General features: G+C 34.0%; 1 protein-coding gene across 1 annotated transcript in view; it reads left to right on the top strand.

Annotated features, from left to right (window-relative positions):
- Window positions 1–17,963, top strand: part of ERBB4 (erb-b2 receptor tyrosine kinase 4) — a 694,050-nt gene that overhangs the window by 294,473 nt on the left and 381,614 nt on the right. The gene's annotated exons all lie outside the window — the stretch shown is intronic.

Raw genomic sequence — 17,963 nt, 5'->3', positions numbered from 1 at the left:
TCTTGGGGCTTCCCTGGTGGCGCAGTGGTTGAGAGTCCACCTGCCGATGCAGGGGACACGGGTTCATGCCCCGGTCCGGGAAGATCCCACATGCCGCGGAGTGGCTGGGCCCGTCAGCCATGGCCGCTGAGCTTGCGCGTCCGGAGCCTGTGCTCCGCAATGGGAGAGGCCACAACAGTGAGAGGCCCGTGTACCGCAAAAAAAAAAAGTCTTTCTTGAATTTGTTACAATATTGCTTCTGTTTTCTGTTTTTGGCTTTTTTTGGCTGCTTAGCTCCCAGGGATTGAATCCACACCCCCTGCATTAGAAGACGAAGTCTTAACCACTGGACCACCAGGGAAGTCCCACATTATTATAATTTTTTTAAAGATAATTTGTGGCAGAGACAAAAAATATAATTATATTCATTTTCTTGTGTCGTTTTTTTTTTCTTTGTTTTTCCTCATGTTTCTATTTGGTTTCCATTATCTTGCAGTACTTGTTTTTATTATAGTCCAGTTGTTGCTAAACTCTATAATATCATGCATTCTGTCAGTCCCGTTTTTCCTGGAGTTCACTCTTATCGAACTCTCAGTTTTACTTCACCAGAAGTATTCATTTCTCTAAGTCAGCTGCATCCTCGTACTTCTCTTTACAGATTTCCTGGGCTGGGTCCTGTATCGCACATTTTCCACTACTTTCCTTTGTTCCCTTGTTTTCCTGAAGAATACCTTCATATGTGTTCCTTAGAAAAATCATAAGGAGAATTTTGCTAGGTCCTTGAATATCTAAAAATGTCTTCCTTCTATACTTATTCATTGATGGTTTCAATTGATGGCTATTTGGGTTCAAAATGCTAAGTGAAAAGCAATTTCACATGGTATTTGAAGTATACCTTTTAACATATAGTCTCCCTGTTGAGAAGTCTGATGTTATTTTGCCTTTATGTCTTTGATATTTTATTCTTCTATGTGTTCTTTGTTCTTTCTTTCTGGAACCCTTAATTTTGATCTGCCTAGGTATATCCTTTATTTCTTTAATTTTTTCTCTTATTTTTCTTTCTCTGCTTTTTCTACTCTATGGGAGAGTTCTTCAATTTTATGTTCCAATACTTCTATTAAACCTTTGTAGGAAATGATATTTGTCATTTTCAAGAACACTTGTTTCTTCCTTGGTTGTTTCTTCTTATAGGAGTCTAAGTGTGTTCATTTTTTTACACATTTTCCCCAAGTTATCTGAGGATACTAACTATATATAATTTTGAAATTTCTACTACTTTCTGAATTATGTTTATCTGATGTCAGTTTCACCATTTTTCAAAGTCTTGGTCTTTAATATTATTAGGATTATTTTGAATGATTACATTAGCAGACTATGGTAAATTAATTGGTTAGAAGCAAGAGAATAAGGTACAAAACAATACAGTTATATAGCCAAGAGGTGATATAGTTTGGAGAAGGGGCCAGCCACCTCTTGAAACACCTAGAACAAGTCAGTGTAAATAATATGTGTTGGCAAAATATTTTAAATAAACACTTACCTCCTTTCTCTATATTTGTCTACACTCATACTCTCTCATACATGTTTTCTCCTTTGACCTTGAATACTCTGTATTTTCTCCATTAAACTCCTTTCCAGAAACTATTATTTCCCTCAGGTATTTTGTTAGACAAATCTTTGTTCTTCTCCAACTCTTCTGAATAGAGTCAAGAAACAAACAAACAAACAAACATGGGTTTCAGGATCACAGACCAACTTCCAGCCTATGGCAGGTAGAGGCTGCATAGAGTCCTGTTGAAATGGCTCTAACTACTGCTCAGAGATAGAAGTAACACTCACTATTAGGGATGAAGGTTTGATGCATAAGGACTCAATATAACCACATCCCTCCAAAATGGACAAGAGAGGGAGGCTACAGCACTAAAAAAAAAAAAAAGTAAAAAGAAAAATAATCCCTGAGATATGGAATGAGGGGAAAGAGCCCAAGTCTCTTAAGATTCTTGTGTCCTAAGTATAGAGGAGAGATCAACTTTTGGTTCACAATTTGATTCCCAGAAGTCTTCTGACTATTACCTGGTGTTTTTTAGAGCAGAATAGAAAACAATGGGCAGCTAAAATTTCACCTATACCCTACCCCTGGCTGAAAGCATCCTAGTTTGTCTAATGTCAGTTCTTAGAATTTCTTTCTTTTGAAAGTCTAACTAATGGAATGGCTTCCTTGGAATTTTTTTTGGCCTGTTGATTTCAGTGCTAGTGGGATCTCAACGTCACTCAATTCATTTATTTCCAAAGAAGAAATTCTATATATTGCACAGGAATCATTTTTTTCTTTAGCAAAATCCCATTCAGAATTATGAACAATACAGATTAAACTTTTCTTTCTCCTTTTCTACCTCTGCTCTCCAAGTATCAGGTATATATCCCCACCGGGCTGATTAATTTAGGACCAATAAAGTCTGGGAGTATATTCCTGACTGCACCTTTTTTCTACTTTTGTCCCCTTTATCTAAATTGCAATTTAATTTTCCAGTGTCCTTTAGTCTAGTTTTCTTTGTGCTATTAAGTTACTCTTGTAAACATGACCATGCTAATATGACAGCCGGTTACTGGATTTCATCTTTCAGGTGACCTATAAGTCTTCACCTGTATAAAATCCACATGACTTCAGTAGTCAGAGTATGATGTACCATGGTGATATTTCAGCAACACACATGCCAAACCTTATTCTATAGCGAGAGGCTTATTTCACCTCTATTACAACAAATGAGGCTCACAAAATGAATGAAGAAGTGGTATAGAATTCATTGCCCGCTCAACTCCATTCTTCATGAAACTGTAGGGGCTTTTTTACTTCTTTGCTCTCTCATAAATTATAGAACTGCCTCATCTTCCCTTTCCATTCTCTGTCACTAGGTAGAGGAGCTGATAAGACTTGATCAATGAGATACAATCTCAATATGTTTATTGGTGTAAAGGCTTGATAATTATTGAGGAACTCTAAACTAGATGTGGTAAACTGCTAGTCAAAGAGCATAACTGGACCACCGCTGTGCTTGGCTTGGTACAGCAAATGTTTAAAAATTTGGATGTTTACCAATAAATTCTGGATTTCTGGCCTCCATGAAGAAAACTAAGCTCTGGCAATCCTGAGCTCCCGTTGTCTCTTGGTGACACTCTTTGAAGCTAGGTGGCCATTGCGCCCTGTAGTTGCAAGTGTCCTCATTTCCACCAGTCCAACCCACTCCTGTTTCTTGAGCCCTCCTCCTCTTATCCACTGAGGGCCAAGCTCAAGGAGACATTTGAGTTTAAGACAGAATTCTTCTTTTTGCAAATTAGAGCATTTACAAGAGGATGCATTGTAGAATTCATTAGCGTTTACACCCTTTAATAAAAACTTAACGTAAGCTGTTTAGAAAAATTCATAGGAAATTTATTTAGATACATTTATAGGAAATTTGTGATTTTGGTTTTTATAATATTTTTGCTCTTTTTTTTCTTAGAATATATTCTTTTTTTAATTTATTACATGAGTAACGATGCACTACTTTGGACTGACTTCTCGTTGACTACTTCTGAAAAGAAATTTTGGTTCGGATAAAAAAAATTTAACTAGATACATTTTCCTATTATAAATATGCATTTGCCACCTGTCAGCCAAATAGACTCAAAACTGCTTATTAGCAAAGTTGAGTGAATAAATGGATAAAATGTATAAGTAAATGAACTTCTACACTTTAGGATGTCTACATTGTGTGGAAGGATTTTCCTTAAAAACGTGCCAACTTTTTTTCAACTTGGATCCCATCTTATTATCCTAGCTGTAATTAGAAATCTTGTGAAATTAAGAACCATTCAATTCAATGAGTTTTCAGCATCGGAAATTTGCCCAGAGGCACCCAGCCGATTGGTCTTCCCAGAATTGGTTTTTCATAGACTTCTCCCTCCTCTCCTCCTGTTCACTCTAAAAGGGAGTGTCTCTTCCACTTAGCTAATTAATTACACCTGCCAACAAGCAGATGGTTCTGTAGGCTTTGAAGCAGGGAAATAGCTAGGTGCACATCAGCTAGCTTAAGCTTCCTTCAGTTGCAATTTGGATTATAACTCTTGAAGCTCCAGAGAAAAGAAAATATTAAATGATTACAAAGGGAACAACATTTAATTTTTTTTTAATTTCAAAAATGTATTTTAATTATAAAGGTAATATTCTTTTTTTAATTTCTGATCTCAGTACAAACACACTTTTAAAATAATTATATTTAGCATCTAGTTTGGAGCAATATTTGCCAGATGTTGCCATCTAATTGTTCTAAGCTCTAAAGTAAAATGAGAATAGAGGACCAGGGCCGCTTAGAAAACTGTTAGGAACAGTTCTCAAAATATGATAGCTTTTGAGTAAATAATACGTTTGTGTTGTTGTTTAATTATAAGGAAAAATGTATATGTAACAATGGTAAAAGCAGAACTGAAGGCACTAGTGGTACTCCTGCTAACATTCCCAATGGTAGTCCAGATTTTTATGCTGATCAAGTTGGTCTTCCTTTTTTTTGTCTTTCTTTTTCCCCTTGTATCCGAGGCTAGGTAGCTTAAAATAGAGATTATCACAGGAGATTAATTTTCTATGTAATTCTACGTTATATGTGAGAAAATTTTAGTGAAGGACTTTAATTTCAAAGACTTCATTATTTTCCAAATATAAACATATCCTTTTGTTAGAGGTAGAATAAAAATTCATCTACTATAATATATCATATTCTTATCTTTTTTCTCAGTACATTTATGAAATTAATGTAAATAATATTAATAAAATGTCCCAAACTCCCAAGTAAAATCACCTCCGTCCTTTTCCACTCTTAAAATTAAAAATGTTACCTGATAGACATAGCTAAAGATGAATATATTAAATCATATCAAAGAAAGGAGGATAATTTTTTTTTTTGCGGTATGCGCGCCTCTCACTGTTGTGGCCTCTCCCGTTGCGGAGCAGAGGCTCCGGACGCGCAGGTACAGCGGCCATGGCTGATGGGCCCAGCAGCTCCGCGGCATGTGGGATCTTCCCAGACCGGGGCACGAACCTGTGTCCCCTACATCGGCAGGCGGAGTCCCAACCACTGCACCACCAGGGAAGCCCAGGAGGATAATTTTTAAAAATTTATGCCCCAAGAAAATATTTTGGTCATCTTATAATATCGAGTGGTGTACAATTCAACACTGTTACCTGCAAAGACGATACCTTGATAAATCTACATTTTACCATGTTTTAATTTTGAATTCCTTTTCATTTCATCATGTGAGCTTTACCTCACTTGCCATTAAAATGATTAGGATTTAAACTTAATGTTAAAATAAATTTTCATTGATTTGATTGCATTCATTTGAATACTTTGCTCTTTTGCTCTCTTTGTATTAATTGCTCAACAAAAATTAATAGGAAAAAACATTATATGGAAAATGCAGATTTGTTTAGGAGAACCAGATGCCCTACACATTTAAACTACAAAGCACATAGAGGCAGATTCTACCCTGGCTGTGATTTTGGATAAGGTAATTAAAAATAATTTTACCCTATTCATTAAAGTGGAGCTTCCAAAAACTAAGCACAGGTAGAGTTCCCACAGTACTTGAACATAATAAAATTGCCTTTCTTTTCTTTAGTTCAGTCTTTTTATTGAATTGAAGGGCTTTCCCTTAAGTAGGCTGAATTCTTGAAGTTTTATTGTGCTGCATTTTCCTATTGTCTACTTTCAACAGAGGCAAAAGGAAAGCACCTCCAATGATGAGGTTGGGATGTAGTCCAAACATCTAACAGAGCCAGGATGTTTTTTTTAAATACACAGTTTTTCATGCAGAAAAGATAACTTAAAAGCATAATTTCACCTTTCAACTCATTAAAGTATTTTCAAAAAGACTTTAGGGAAATTACTGTGACTTCTTAATTATACTTAGAAGTAGATTACGTAAGCTAGAGTTGTGCTCCATCGCTACTTAAACTTTTTTTTCCTTTAAATTTCTCAGTCTTTTCTTCCTATTATGGAGGGAGTATAGAATAAAAAGTTTAAAAGCAGGATCCCAACTCAGCAGTTAGAATGAGTTGGAATCATATTTCTCTAGAACACTTACCAGTTACTTACCTCTCTAAACTTGTTTTCTCATCTGTAAAATTAGACTAGTAATTATTAACTCAGAGGACTTCTGTAAGAGATACAGAGATACATTGAGAGATACATTGGATTATAAATATATTCAAACAATGGCAGTATTACCAAGAGGTATTAGAGTGAGATGATTAACAGCAGGCTTTGGAACCTGATAGGCCCTTGAATCCTAGTTTAATCCCTGTCTGTGTGTGAGGCATTTGGCACCTTGCTTTATTATTCTGTGTCTCCTTTTTTATGGCTTTGGGGTATAGGAATCCCACCCAAAAAAAGAAAATTGTGAATTTAGCATCTTAAGTAATTTTGTGAGTTTCTAGAACCTATAATATGCTCCTAAAAGGGCATCTGAAACTTATGTAATTTGAAAATAATTGTTAAAAATGAGCAAATGCAAACCCGCATATTCTAACTTGGCCTAATAATCCTGCCCCAGTTTAACTCTCTGAAAAGTGTATTTACAAGAGGTAGCAGAGATAATTATCAAGCAGGATAGAAGAAATCAGTTTACCAGAGAACTTTTCTTATCTTCTCCTTAATAGTAATAATAGCAATAATAATAATAATAATACATCAATTGAATGCTTGCCACATAACAGACACTGTGGTGAGCATTTACATGTATTGACTCATTTTCTCCTTACAATTTCCCTGTGAGGGAGGTAATATTAATATCCATATCCTTATTTTATAGATAAGGGCACTGAGACTTGGGGAGGATAACTAATGTTATCTCACAGGTGATCTATGGGGGTGTCATGGTTACCCAGTCTGACCCCATAGCCTGTGCAGATATTTACATCCCAGTAGTTTTTCCTTCTTGAATGTCAGCTTCTCAAGTTGACTGAACCATCTGACATTGTTAGGCATCTTGGCACTTGGGTCATTTCTTCATGTCCATCCTCAAAGAGCAGCCAGATACCCCAGATAATTTTTAAATCATGTTTATTAACCCTGAAAAAATGGAAGCATCCTAAGATAAAAGTGTATCTTAATTTAGAAGACATGACAATACAGGTTACAGAGCTATACCATTGAATAGTGGAGCCATCTGTTATGACATCAGATGTCACAATATGAAAATAATGTGAGTGGTGTTTCTAGGAGCCATAGGATATAATGATTGATTAAAAATGACGGAAGTTTCTGAAGAAATTTTAATGAACATTTTTTCTTCAAATATTTTAAATATGTAGCTTTAATTCTTAAAATCTCTGAGCAAATATAATATTTGATTATATCTTTTCTTCATTCAAGAGTAAAGAACTTTCTTGCCCTATATCAACTAGCAGTTTTATTACAGCAATACTTGTTACACAGCTAGGTTTTAATATACAATTTATTAGTTATTTTTTTTAAACCTTTAATAAATTTAATCAAAAGTTTAGAGCAATCCCACCTCCCTGACCAACCCAGAGCTACACAGTTATGTTTAATAATGCTCTGTGTTTCCTAATGAATCCATTCTGCTTCAGCAAAAATGCCCAACTCTTGAAATGGAAGAGGACAGCTCAGTTTACTTGTCCCTGTCCTTTGGATTTTACCCTGATTTCTATGAAGCACAGTGGTGGTGGCAGCCGAGATGAAGGTCACCTGGAAATTACCAGCAGAGACTTGGTGACCTGTGAACTATGTACCAACCTGAACTGAACAGAAGGAAATCTACCAGTTCCAAGCACTGTCATGGAATATAATTACAGAGATGACAAGAAATGACTCAAAGGATTAACCCAACTAGATATTCAGGATTACTCATTATAGGGGAAATAGTGAGTTACAGAATTTATGATCTTGTCCTCAGGAACAGTTTATCTTATGAAATACAGATAACCCCAATTTTTATTAGTCAACTTTGGAAGTACATTTAAAAATATTTTAGCTTAATATATCTAGCTCTAAAATTATTATGCCAAGCACCAAACTTAACTTATGAAAATTTTGTATGATTCTCAGAAGTTTTTATTTGGTCTTCTTTCCTCCCAAAAGATCCAATACTTTATTCAATGTGCACATATGTTTAAATACTTTGAACAAAGGAGGCTCCTGAACTACATTCAAAACATATTTTGAAATAGCTACCATTTTGTGAGGACCTAGTATGTACCAGGTGCTTTATATACATAATTGTCATTCTCAGTATAAACCAACAAATTAAATATTATTATTCCTATTTTCTAGATAATAGAATAGAAACTTTAACTTGCCTGAAATCACACAGGTAAAAATAGCAAAGATATGCTTAAAAAATATGAACTAATCTACAAACAAATTGTGTCATATTCATATATAGGAATAGGACACAATAAAAATGAACAAATTACTAACAGGCAACAGCATAAATAACTGTCAAAAATACTATTTTAAGTAAAAGAAGGCACGAGAAAAGAATACATATTGTGTTATTCCATTTATATAAACTTATATACTGTCAAAACTAATCTGTGATGATAGAATAGTGCATTTGGGAACACATTATTAGGAAGGAACAAGGAGGAATTTCTGGAGTGATAGTGATATTCTGTGTCTTTGTATGGGTGGTGGCAGCATGGGGACAGAGGCACAAACACCATATACATGTATATTTAAAAAACATAGAGTTTAAGGTTTGTGCATTTTCCTGCATGTAAGGTATAGTAATTTAAAACTTTATACAAACCAATCTAACTCCAAAGCTATTTCTCTTTCTATTTTGCCATGATATCTGATATTTCAGGTTTTGAAATCTGTGCTTTACAAAATGATGACTACTCATATTCAATCATTCTTTTTCTAATTGTCTCCAGATTAAAACTCTACTTAAAAGAAGTCAACGTAGACCTACTTGTGGGTTTTATAAATGTTCTAGAATCTGCTTCTTTGCACTCTTATTTTATGACTTCTTTATTTTGTAAAATTTTGTCTTTATTTATTATCTTCGGCATTACTTTAACATCTAGACATTTTAGCAGAGACACCCAGGCCCCCAAACCATGTATTTGTTATTTTTAAATAGCCTCTTAAAAATCGTATTATAATCATTTTACAAGATTAAATCATTCTGCTTTCTCTTGCTTTATTTTTTATTTGCAAGTCTTAGCTTGCCAGCAACAAACACATACAGCAATATTATTTGTTACTGTCATCAAGAGAAATAATACTTTTCTGAAATACTCTAAAGAAGTAGTGAAGAAGTCACACATTGTGAGAAGAGTTATTAAAACTATATAAACTAATATCGTAGGTGAGATATTTGAAAGTGACCTTGTAGTTTATCCCAGGCTTATTGTATTAAAGCCTGTAAGTAAAAGGGACAAATCATTTCTGGGCAGTAATATGACTTTCCCCCTTATTGGTAATGAAAACATTGAACTCTATGGATTTGTTCTACTGAAGCAATTACATTTTCTGGAAAGTTGGAGCAGTTTTAAGAGGATTGTTGTCTGTAATGAAGGCTTTCTGGTGGATAGGGGAATAAAAATATTTGATCTTTATGTAAAGGAGTGTTCTATTTTAATAACAAGAAAATAGTGAATTTTTCATCCTTTTTTATATACTTTTGATTGTGTTCATCTCTTTTATCAGAGAGATATTCACTTAATGTGAATTTTTTCATCCAACTTCTAGAAGCCATACTTTGCTCTTTATTTTTATAATTATTGATATAGTTTTAATGTATTTTTCTAATATATTGTAAAATATCATTTTCAAAACATTGAGTCAGATTCCCTCCCCCAAAATTAAAAAGTTAGGAGGGTAACATCTCGTACATTAATTACTCAATTGTTTCCTAATAACCTCAAATAGAGATCAGGTTTACCTCAGTGCTTTGTAAATGTTTCACACATAGGAAGATCCATTTTCAAGTAAATGGAAAGAAACCTCTTGACTTAAAAAATTACACTTCAAAAATAGTATGCAAGAGGCTAAACTCTTGGGAATATAAATCGGCAAATAGCACTTTGGAAAACGGTCACTGTGGTCCAGCAATTTCACTTCTACTTATGTCTACAGCATAAATGTGCACATATGGTCACTAAGGGCATATTCTAGGATGTTCCTAGCAGCACTATTTGTGATAGCCCAAATGGAAAATACCCAAATGCCCATCAGTATAATAGACAAAACATACAATACCATACAACAATGAAAATGAACAATATGGGTGAATTTCACAAACGTAATGTTGAGCAAAAGGGAGTCAGACAAGAAGAATGCAGACACTATTATCCCATTTATGTATAAAGTACAAAACTATGTGAAAGCAATCTTGCTCAAAGCCAGGATAAAGGTTTCAATAGAGAGTGAAATATGAGGAAGGCTTCTGTCGTGCTGGAGTGTTCTATGTCTTGATTGAGTGCATAAGTGTGTTCAGTTTGCAAAAACACATTGCATATGATATATGCACATCTGTGTATGTATATTGTACTTCAATACAAATTTTGCAAAAAATCTTTATGCCTGTTCAATTCACAAGATTTATGTTTTATAAGTATATATAAGATGCCAAGAGATTTCTTTTGAGTCAGTATGGCAGAGACTGCTTGTTGTCTCCCAATTCCATTACATCTGTCTAAGTTTTAAATAGTATATAAAGTTTAGCTAGTCATATAACACTCAGTACAAAGACTGTGATTCCCTGCCTTTCGTGCCCAGCTGTGGCTCCATGACTGAATTCAGACCAATGAGACATAGATATTGTATAATTGTCTTGTGGCTGTTTACAGGGACCCTCTTTAAGAGACAACATAATCAGTGAACAGCTATTTGAGTAATTACTAAATATAAAGTGTAATATAATCAACAACTGTGTGACAGATCGTATGATTACAATATTCCCATTATAGAGTTGAACAAACTGAGTCTCATAAATGTATACAAGGTCACACATCTAGCAAGTGAAAAACTAGATTTTGAACTTAGTTTTACCCAGTTAACTACATTTAATATTATTGCTTTCATACTCAAAGTCCTAATACAGAAATATTAATCTATCTCTCTACCCACCCGCCTACCTATAGTATAGCTATCTACATGTCTATCTTTCTTTCTATCTTTCTATATATCTAGCTATATACAATATATTATGACTTTAATATGTAAGATGGATTCGTGGAGATGGTAGGTTAGAAGCAAAACGTTGAATCTGGTATGAGATAATAGAACCTAAATTAATAAGGAGCAGGGAATATAAAAAAGAATGGGGTAAATGAAAACAAACATTATGAGGATTTTATTTAGGGTGTCGTGACTGACTAAATATTGAGCTGTAAGTGTTAATTACAAATCTCAAGTTTTGAGTCTAATTGACTTTTACAACATGTTATTTTGGTTGTACTGGAAATAAGGAAATACTGGGGGAGTACAAGTTTGGGAGAAATTATTAGAAGAAAATTATCAAACATGTTGACAAACACATAGAATTATATAATAAGGTAAGAGAACAATTTGAGAAGGAAATTCTGTATTTGTAATTTAAAGCCAGTTACAAGACAAAATTTATTTTTAAATTTTTCCAGAGAATATGAATGTTTAAGTGGATTACTACTTTCCTAATGGATAGAAAGAATTGATACATTAAGATCACACAAATTGTATTCAATATTTTATGCGGTTTATAATGTAAACATCATCTAGTGCATAAGGAGAAGATATCACTATTATGTTATTAATTAAGCAACTAAGAACTTTTTACAAACGTTAGTCATGTTCTGAAGATGTCAGTATCATTATAATCATCAAAACCATTTGAATTTCTACTATGTGCTTGACACTTTCTTTGCTACCAGGGCTGCAGAAAGATGTATGTCATGGTTCTTATCCTCTAGAGACCTACATTATGATAGGGGAGACAATATACAAAAGAATAAAGAAGATAAGGTGGCATTTGTTCTGTTAGATGAATGGTTCAGATAATCAATGTTATAAAAGTTAGAGGCAATTCTCCTCTGAAAACTAGATGGTCATAGTAGACTTCTCAGCAGAGCTAGGACTCAAGCTACAAAATATTGAAAGCTTAGAATTGTTTTGGATCCTGAAGTATTAGTGCATTGAAACATTATGGGGAGAATTACTAAGCTCCATTCAACTGAAATCAAGATATTTTTGCCACTATTTTCTATCTTAAGCTAACTTTCAGTCAATGAATCTAATAATTTCTTCTTGAAATTGCCTTGCTCTGTTTGAAAAACTGTCCACTGTTATTTCCTAACATTCGGTATCCAGTATCCGCAACCATGAGATTTTGACTCTGATCATCGAGCTGAAATACAGAAGGTTACATCACTCATTTACATTATCACCCTCTCCCCACTCCCAATACAAATGTGACATTTCAATTTTGCACACTTCAACTCTCCTTAAATCATCTGTATAAAAACTTCAAAGCTTGATTGATGATGAATGAGCCATTGTCTCCTCAAGCACCCGGTTCTCATTAGCCTTTAGAGTCTCAGCTTATTAATAATGAACCTTGAGGGCTGACCCAGTGGGGTAGCAGCAATTCATTGTGCTCCCAGCTGAAAGGTCTGGGTTTGGGAAAGATACAGGAATCTCTGGCCCAAGTCCATTCCAGAGATGATGTATTAAGTATCACAGGTGGATGATGTGAGCTGTATTACTTTTGTATCATTATCTGCCAACAGACTTTCGTGGCTTAAGGTGATGACAGTGAGAAAGATACATTGCTTTATGTCTGAGAAAATCCAGTAACTGCTTCCTGCAGCTTCATCTTGAAAATGGGCTTTTGCCACTTTGGACTTTGACTTCTTGATTGTGACCTTTGGCTTGGATAAGCAATAGAATTCTGATGTATGCATTATTCAGACGTTCCCAATTAGACAAGTGCAATATTTCTAATCTTTATTTACTTTTATTATCATTTTAATTCTAAGGTTGACCTGTAAATGCACCCATGCAAAACAAGACATTTAAATACGCAGTCAGGGGTCGAGGTTAAGTATTTCACCCTTGCTTATTAGATATTTCTTATATCATTGTGCTTGTTAGCTTTGTGAATAGAGGTAAAAAGTTTACTATTGATACTGATCACATAAACTAAAGTGAAATATGGCTAACTGCATTTAAGATTATAATCTTTATTTTGTAAAAAGAGAAAGACATTCAGTCTTATTTATGAATTGTTCTTGGGAGTCAAAGCAATTTTGTTGACTCCTTAAACCTAGTAAGAAGGTCATATTAATCTGTATTTTCAGCAGGGATGCTACATTACAATCAGGCTATTTCTTACAGGGCAGGGGCAAAAAACAGCCAAGATTTAGTATTTTATCACATTTTCTTTTGCGAGAATATATTTGCAAAATGTCAATGATTCTCTTAATGGTAACTCATCCCCCCAATTCACTATAATAGCTAGCATTTGAAAAGAAATGAAAAGCACAAAATAACTATTTAAATAGCACAAACATTTCCTTCTTTATTAGACTCATACAAGTGAGAATCGAGGGAAGAAATGGTTAAATGTACAAACTTTGTGGATTGGATCTCTGAGACACAAGTACTTTACACCTTCTTTAAAATGTCATGTTGACACTTTACAGCTTTCTAAAAAGTAATTTAAGGAACAATGTGAGGTAGATTTATGGTTCAACATAAAAACACTCATTTAGACTTTTGTGTAGCACATGCTAGGTAATTGGTACAGGTTTGGGGGAATTTTATTTGTCTGGGATAGCTCATAATCATCATTATTCACCTGATAAATGATAACTGAATTTGGTACACAAAATAGGTTTAGGGATATAAATGAATATATCTAAATGTACCTTATAAATATTTAATGTACTGCCTGCAGTAATTTTGCACATTATCAATTATCAGCATTTTATGTAATAAAAACTATTTCTCTTTCAACTTATAAAATCTCTAACCTCAAAATTATATATGTATTTCATTTTTTTATACTCCGGATATTATATTTTCTTTTATGAAGCAAACATTTATTGTGTATCTGGCTTGTGCCTTTCATGATAGACACTGGGGATACAGTTTTGAACAAAACAAAAATGACCCCTGGCTTAATGAAATGTAGGACCAATAAAAATCAACTGTAGAGTGTTTATAGAAAAAAGATAACTTTCATTCTTACTTTGATTTTGTCAGAATATAATTTAAAATTAGGAACTATAACAAGTTAGTTGATCAATGTTGGTGACAAATATCAGGGTACAATTTTTTTCAGTTCAATTTAACAAATATTCATTGACTGAGTATTGCTCCAAGTTTGATGATATAGATACAGCGCTGAAAAATAGCCCTTGCCTTCATGGAGTTTAGTCTAATTACTTCAGTTACAAATCATGTGCTGTATATGTTAAATTTAACACATTGGAGAGTAGTGTGGATTACAGTTTACTTACTCTGAATACAAAAAAAAAGTCATGCTTTTTTTTTTCTCTTTTTTTATTTGACTTGCACGTATTAATCTAGTAGGAAGTGTTTGAGACACAAACATACTTAAGTATTTAGTGGAGTTTTTTAAGAAATGAAATTATACTTTTTTTCATAGAAAGTTGTATTTAATATATCTTATTATATTTAATGGTGGCATTTTTAAAGGAGACATAGTTTTGTGAACTTGCTGGAAATATTTTTATATAATATGATAAGAAAATTCATAACAGATTTTTTCTACCAATTATTTCAATGACCAAGAATCTATTTGTGTCTCTCTTTATTTACTGTGATATATTTCCTACAGGGAAAGAGAAATTCAATGTAATGAGATTACCTTGAACTTCTTAGTTATTCAACATTTTTTGAGTCCTTCCACACTTCCAAGCATCTTTGTTAGAATATCAATGAGGTCTGGGTCTCATTTGCCTATCTTCCTTAGAAATTGTCTTTTTGTCATGGTCTTAAAATATAATTATTAATCACTTTATTTCATGCTAATGGGATAGAAGCTCTTGGTGTAACAAAGGTGGTACCTTCTAATAAATCTTTAGTAAAACTGATAGAAACTAATCTGTTAGCAAAGGTAGATTTAAAGTACAGCTGGACACTTTTCTTGTATCATCCTGGATAAATATCTTACCAAGCTTTTCTCTTTCCAATCTTTGTCCCTTTTTCTAATGTAAACATATAATTTTAAAAAAGCCTTTATAGTCAGTGAAGGCAGACGCATTGGCTATCCCTTTTGTCCAGCAAATAATCTGTGTCTTTTAACAATTTTCTTGCAGGTCAATACCTTTCCCTAGAATTTGCTTAGTCCAGCAATAAATCTAACTGAATATTTCCCCACAGAAGCATATTAAATTAATATTTTAACACTGTATAAACTTATAAAATAATGTAAACCATATAAATGAATAAGTGCAGTTTTGACATTATTTTCTGACATGTTTAAGTAATCAGGTTGATCAAAAGAAAATGTAAGATGAAATGTACATAAAAACTTCTATAAATATCAATAAAATATACACTTTCTGATTGTGAGGTTATGACATTCAACTACAGATTATGGTCTAAGCCAAACATAACAGAAAAAAAGACTATTTTCAGGGAAAATATACATATACATTATTAAATGCTAAAACTTTACAAATCCCCCTGATCCAGAATTGCTAGCAGATGCTGGGTTTTGAATTCAGAATAAAAGCCTCATCCAGATTGATCATGATTGTAGTCTTAATTTAAAATTTTAACATGTAAGATTATACTTGAATTATTATTGCCTCTTTTCTAAATCATTTTCCAAGTATAAGCCAAGCTCTTGAACAGAGTATTTCTAAGAAACAGATGTCAACATTGGTAACAGATTAATTTTTATCGAAGAACAGGATTTGATGAGATTATTATTCAGTATAATATAATCTGAATCTATTTAAATATTTTTAGATAGGAATTTGTAGATGGATACTGTGATCTGTCAGTATGAACTATTTGAATTAAAATGTAACTCCTGAAAAATATACTCTTTCTACAACGTTTGAGCTATTACCTTTTCTCTTCACATTTTTTTTTAAGAGAACTTTTCCAAATGTAGACTGAAAAATAACCTTCATTTCCTGGATAGCAGTCAAAATCTCCTTTCTTTGTCACTTAATGAAGAATTATTCCTAGAGCAGAAGAGCATCACCTAATGTCTCATGAGAAAGCTATTAGTATGAGATCGTCACATTTCTTAGATAGAGACTTAATGCCAAACATTAGTGTAGAAATCCATTTTCACAATCTTTATTACATCTTACGTCTCCCCTCTGCTTTGATGAAGGTTGTATTTTTAGGTCATGAAAAGGAATGAACTGGGTTTTAGAAGTAGAAAGATTATCTAGTTTCTTTTTGTTTCTTTTTTTTTTTCCCCCTCACTTGAGGAAATGGATCCAATAGTCAGTGAAAGGATTAATGATGGAAATGGGATTGATTTTAAATGTGGAAACCCCTGAAATGTCAAAATTAATCTGAAGGATTTTATATATGCAAAGTACTAAGGCATTTTATATGTGACCACCAATCTTACTTCCACAAATACCTTTTTTATGTGTTTTTTTTTTTTTTTTTTTTTTTCCTGCGGTACGCGGGCCTCTCACTGTTGTGGCCTCTCCTGTTGTGGAGCACAGGCTCCGGACGTGCAGGCCCAGCGGCCATGGCTCACAGGCCCAGCCGCTCCGCGGCATGTGGCAAGTTCCCGGACTGGGGCACGAACCCGTGTCCGCTGCATTGGCAGGCGGACTCTCAACCACTGCGCCACCAGGGAAGCCCCCATTCATTCTTTTATGCCCCTTTTTGGTTTAAGGGGACTCTTAAAGGTTTAGCTTGGGATACTGCACAGGAGAGGTGATTTTCTTAAGGCCAGCACAAGAGATGGAGTTAGTTGCCTTCCCAATATCACGGACCTCTTCTTCCTCACTAACACCCTTGCACATTTGGCTTTTGTTTGAATAACAATATGTTCACCTACATACTTGCTCACTCAACCTCTCTTGCATTAGGAATGGCCATGGGATATTGTTCTGGCCATTGTAATGCAGAAGTAATCCTTGGGGAAAGCACGTCTTTCCAAATCAAAAGTTGAAGCTTCACCAGGAGGAAGTCTCCTGCTTGCTCTTCTGTCTTTACCTTGCCTTGAATTCAAACAAACACCTTTAGATGCAGCAGCCATCTTATGCCTTGTATGAATAAAGCCAACATACATAGCAGGTTGTGGGTACTGCAGAACAGCTAAACTAATATCCACACTGCCTCCGATAGGTTTCTTATTATGTGAGAAAAATCATCCCTTATCTATATAAATTACTGTTAATTGGACTTTTGTTATTTGTATCTGGATGCTTTATGGACTGATATATGATTTCTTTTACCTTGTTCTTGTATTGGACAAGAAGAAAAAATGTGGTAGATATTGGGTAGGAAGATGCTATGTGTATTTCTCCCCAATTTCTTAAAATGATAAAAATAGTATTTTCAGAGGGAATATCTACCTTTTTTCTGGATAAGCTAAAGGTATCTGAATGAGAATCTATGTATATGATCAGCCATTGTTCAGAGAGGACAAGTTATTGATTAAGGCTAGAGTAGTGAAATAGAGAATCAAGTAAAACTTGGCTCTGATGCACATAATCCCACAATCTTGCCCTTATTCCAATGAACCAGAGCGTTTTTATGATATCTTGCTGTGTGTTGTTCTTAACAAATAATTGGCAATTCTGTTGACTACATTTGAGATGAACAAAGAACACTTTTGTGATTGAAGCATTAATTTTGGCTTCCACTTTGCGCTAGTTACTTACCTAACTGATTCCTGTCAATGTCACATTGACTGAAACAATATTTTTAAGGGAAATTTAACAATTTGTAGCAAAAGTCTTAAAAATATTCACAATCTGGCTTAAAAATATT

Source organism: Phocoena phocoena, chromosome 7 (assembly GCF_963924675.1).
Source record: "Phocoena phocoena chromosome 7, mPhoPho1.1, whole genome shotgun sequence".
NCBI lineage: Eukaryota > Metazoa > Chordata > Mammalia > Artiodactyla > Phocoenidae > Phocoena > Phocoena phocoena.
This window is presented reverse-complemented; position numbering and strand designations above follow the sequence as displayed.